Here is a 4,680-nt window from a genome sequence, read left to right as displayed (position 1 = left end):
GTGCGCGATTTATTATAATTTGATTGCCACTATTTTGAATTATATTGACTTTCATTTTTTAATAACCACTTTCCGTAGAAAATCTTATTAGCGAAGTGAGCACAAAAATCGCGGAGCGCTGTAAAAACACGTCCGCTCGCACTCAACTCAGCGACAAACAGTTGAACTACAAAAAGTGGTGATAAACACATGATTGGCAAAAGAACAATAAAACCAAAAACAAAAACAAAAAGACTATAAAACTGTGACGGTGCTGTACCACCAGTCCTAAGCACGACATAACGGCATCGCATACACGCCAGGCCATAACGGCATCGCAACGCAACTACGCAACGCGTTCCGTGCTGTGCCACCGACGCAAACCGCTAGACCATCGCAACCAGCGTTGCCACTTGAAAATATTTTTAGGTACCAAAACGCTTACCAAATCAGTTTCCAAACTACCAAATTTTTTTCATTATTGAAACGAGATTTCTCGAGTTTGCGGGGTTTTTAGCTACACAAATTAGCAGTAAAAATTAAAACTACACATAATATTGTTACGGTATTGGTAAATTATTCACACCAATCTTTAAGATTAAACACAATAAATTCGGGCCTTTAAATAAAATAATTATGTTATTGTAAAATATGTTAATATCTTTGAGATTGATTCAATTCATATCAAAATTTTTTTTTTCAAGACGATAGGTAATTTCTCGTTAATTTCAACAGCTAATCGGTCATNTATTGAAACGAGATTTCTCGAGTTTGCGGGGTTTTTAGCTACACAAATTAGCAGTAAAAATTAAAACTACACATAATATTGTTACGGTATTGGTAAATTATTCACACCAATCTTTAAGATTAAACACAATAAATTCGGGCCTTTAAATAAAATAATTATGTTATTGTAAAATATGTTAATATCTTTGAGATTGATTCAATTCATATCAAAATTTTTTTTTTCAAGACGATAGGTAATTTCTCGTTAATTTCAACAGCTAATCGGTCATAGCTTTGGGAAGTGAGTTTTTGTTTGCAGAAAATTGTCTGCAGAAATCTTATACGTGTAAGCAAAGTGAAAGCAGTGTTTTAAACGTGTAAACTTAAATTAAGCAAACAAATTTTAATGTTGAATTTGGTTGTATTTTCAAAACATTTTTGCCTACCAAAAGCTTCATCAAACCAACCAAGCTACCAACGGAGAATGAAGCTACCAATTTTGGTCCAATTGGACCAAAACGGCAACGCTGATCGCAACCCTTTATAACGGCGTTGAAACCACGCCATCTACAAGTGTCGCTATGTCAAGGCGCGACACGCAGCGGTAAACAGCAGCAACAACAGCATCGGTAGCAACAACAGCGAGTTAACAGCAAGTATCAGTTTGGGTATGTTGCACTATGTGCGAAACACCACCACATCTTTTCTTAAATTTAGAACAACATTTTGGTAAATGTTTCAAATAGTTTTCATTATATTTATTAACATTTTTGCTAAATCTTGTTCTATTATTCAAACCTTTGGATTGTCATACAAAACTTTTAATACCAACTGTACTTTCTATATTACCTGCATTCATTTACATACAATTGTAGCATTATACCTACATACATACTAGAGGTACACGCCGCCGCCGTTTTTTGTCATTACTCACGCACCGCCGTCGAGTTACGAAATTATCGGCGCGGCGGCGGCGTTCGGCGCTTAAGGAATTTTGTACAAAATTTTCATGAAATGCATCGCTTGAAGGAACTACTACTACATAATATATAACAACTTGTTTCAATACCACAGCAATATTCCTTTTTTACATATTACTACTACAACAAGAAAGTTGACACACACCAAAAAACTTTAACGATAATATCTCAGAAAGAAGTTTTAACAGAAGTGCCCTTATTGCATCTAACTCCTCGATTATTGGAGATAAAACAAAAACAAATTGATGTTCTTGTGTATTTTTTTATTTTTTTAAATAAAGAGTTGAATATTTTTTAAACAGATTTTAAATAAGTAAGTTATTTTATTCCTAGTTCTAGGTGGCTTTGTGAAAACTATGTTAGCATTCACAAGTGGTGGGCAAACCCCAAAAAGGTTTTGCTCCATCGCATCGTAATGTTTTCTACACAGGGTTAAAGTTCCCCCTTCTTGGTGGAAATTAGTAGCATTTTTCATTACTTTCGGTTATCCTTAGGAAAATTTGGCGCTTACAACAGTGGGTCAAAAAGGCCTGTTCTGCTTGGAGTTGATGGGTAAAACTGTTGGAAAATAGTAGACCACCCTAGTTTTCAATCTATAACCCGAAAAAAAATCGTAAGAACCCCGTAATTTAACATAACGGTAGATAAGGTTATTGCAGAAATTTATTAATAGCGAAATAAATTACTCCAATAACTTAACTTTTTAATTTTTTTTTATTTCTTTAAATTTAAATAGTACATACGGATCTATAGAGAACATAGAGAACCATGTATGTATGTATATTTCTTTATTTATTTATTAATTTCAGTCTACAGAACTAGTTTCCTACAGACTAGTGAAGACTCTAGTTGAATATTGTAAACAAATCACTCTTAAACCTATCAATACTTAAGTTAAAATTGATAACACTAGAATATGTATTGCGCAATTCAATGCATCTAGCAATTGGTGCATTTTTGGCATAATTCGTGGTATGCAGAGCACCAACAAATAGCCTTTTGTTTCTTAAATTACGCGGGGGATTATATAATACGAGCATTTTTTAAATAAATATACTGAAGAAGTAATCTCTTCTTTCCTTCAAAGACTGGAGACCCAGCAATTTCCGTCTGCCAATATAGGGAGGAACATAACCTTGCCAGGGCAACTTGCAAATAGCAAATTTGGTGAAAATCTTTTGAACTCTTTCTATTTTGATCGAGTCCACTTCATAATATGGACTCCATATTATAGAACAGTATTCCATATGGCTTCTTACTAAAGGATTTTGAAGTTACTGAACTCTTGAGTATTGCGCCTACTAAAGCCTATAATTGAGAACGATTTAGATACAATATAGTCAACGTGTTTTGTAAACGCGAGTTTGGAGTCCAAAATAATGCCCAAATCTTTTATTTCGTGCTCCGCTTTATAACGCAACCATCTAATAGTCTATAGTCAAAAGGTATATCACTACTAGACTGCCTCGAGAACGTAACTACGCAACATCTACCTATATTTAGGTTCAAACAGTTTAATGTACACCATTGCTGAAATTCATCTAGATCGAGCTAAAGACGATTACAATCTAAGAGATCACGCACAACTGAAAAAAGTTTAACATCATCTGCAAACATCAGGCAGTTTGCAAAATTAAAACAGTTAAGCTGGGATCACACGATTTGTACATTTGGCTAAAAAGTTGCCAAATTGATAGACAAATCATGTGAACGCTAAATTACATTTGTCATTTATCAGAAAAGCCAAATATTTGCCTTCTTGTGGCAAATGAAAACCAAACCTGGTGGCCAAATCGTGTGAACGCAATGCTGCTACATAAGCCAAATCAAAATTACGCAAATGACCAAATATCTAATTTGCCACTTGATGACAAATTCCAATGACAAATATACAAATATTGTTGAGCGGTATTGCCATTTCGTGCTTGTGAACCTTTGTATTTTCCAATTTTGGTAAAATTTTAATATTTAATATAATATTCGTATCCGAAAACTACCGAAAAATATCACGTTATTTGAAAACAATAATTTTAAAATATTTGCTCAAACTGAACATTTGAAAACATGTATATATACGTATTCGACAGTAGCTGAGTGTGCAGACAAGCTTTCATGAGGTCCCAGGTTCTTATGCCAGACGAATATATTAAAAAGTATTTATAAAAGTATAATTAATTTCTGAGTATAATTAACTATGAAAAAGCATATGTGAAGTTCAGAATGAAAAATTTCAGAAAACCAACCGGAAAAGTATTCGTTTCACAACCCTTCGTGGCACTTTACTATTCACCTTTCTTTCAGTTTTCGGATCTCTTTCCGCAGTTTTTGCTGGCTATACACATATACATACATGCATATCGTCGTATAAAGTACAAAACCGCGTATCGTCATTCTGCAAAATCGCGTAACTGACATTTGCTGCCAAAAATTGAATTTGCTTACAGAAGCTGTTGGCTCAATCCTTATCCATTCGTCCTGAAATATACTATCCAGAAATGCGATTGCTTTATAAAAAAGAGAACCATTTTGAAATATGAGTGTTTTTACTATCTAGATAATAATTTATGCAACCTCACATAGGCGGCTTTGCATTTTGTTGATACGCGGTTTTGTACTTTAAACTACGATATACAGATTGCTAAAGACGATCTAAATTACACTGTGTGACAAAAAAAAAATTGTATAGTTTTTTCGAGGTTTACACTTGTTGTAGGTCTATTCGAGCAGTAAAATCTGCATACTCAGATTTTAAATACACCCTCAAAATCTGGGCTTAAGTTCAAAAACCGCACAGGTATACTTGCTCGTAACTTTATTTCTGTTTACCCGATGAAAAATACGTATATATGTATGTGATTCAAGATTGTTGTTGTTGTAGCGGCTACAACAACCCCGCCCAGATCGGCTGATATCTCAGTCGTTGTCGTCGAGTTCCACTAACGGCAGCCCCAAGAAGCGTGCAGCCTCTATGGGGTCGGTCCACAGGGACGACGCC

At 34.6% G+C, this 4,680-nt stretch overlaps 1 protein-coding gene across 1 annotated transcript in view; it reads left to right on the top strand.

The window, feature by feature from the left end:
* Nucleotides 1–4,680, top strand: part of Spt6 (transcription elongation factor Spt6) — a 213,282-nt gene that overhangs the window by 174,656 nt on the left and 33,946 nt on the right. The window lies entirely within an intron of this gene.

The sequence above is a fragment of the Rhagoletis zephyria genome, unplaced genomic scaffold, assembly GCF_001687245.7.
Source record: "Rhagoletis zephyria isolate East Lansing unplaced genomic scaffold, Rhagoletis_zephyria_1.1 Rzeph_scaffold_00222, whole genome shotgun sequence".
NCBI classification, from domain to species: domain Eukaryota; kingdom Metazoa; phylum Arthropoda; class Insecta; order Diptera; family Tephritidae; genus Rhagoletis; species Rhagoletis zephyria.
Note: the sequence above shows the minus strand (reverse complement) of the source record. Positions and strands in the feature narration are given on the sequence as shown.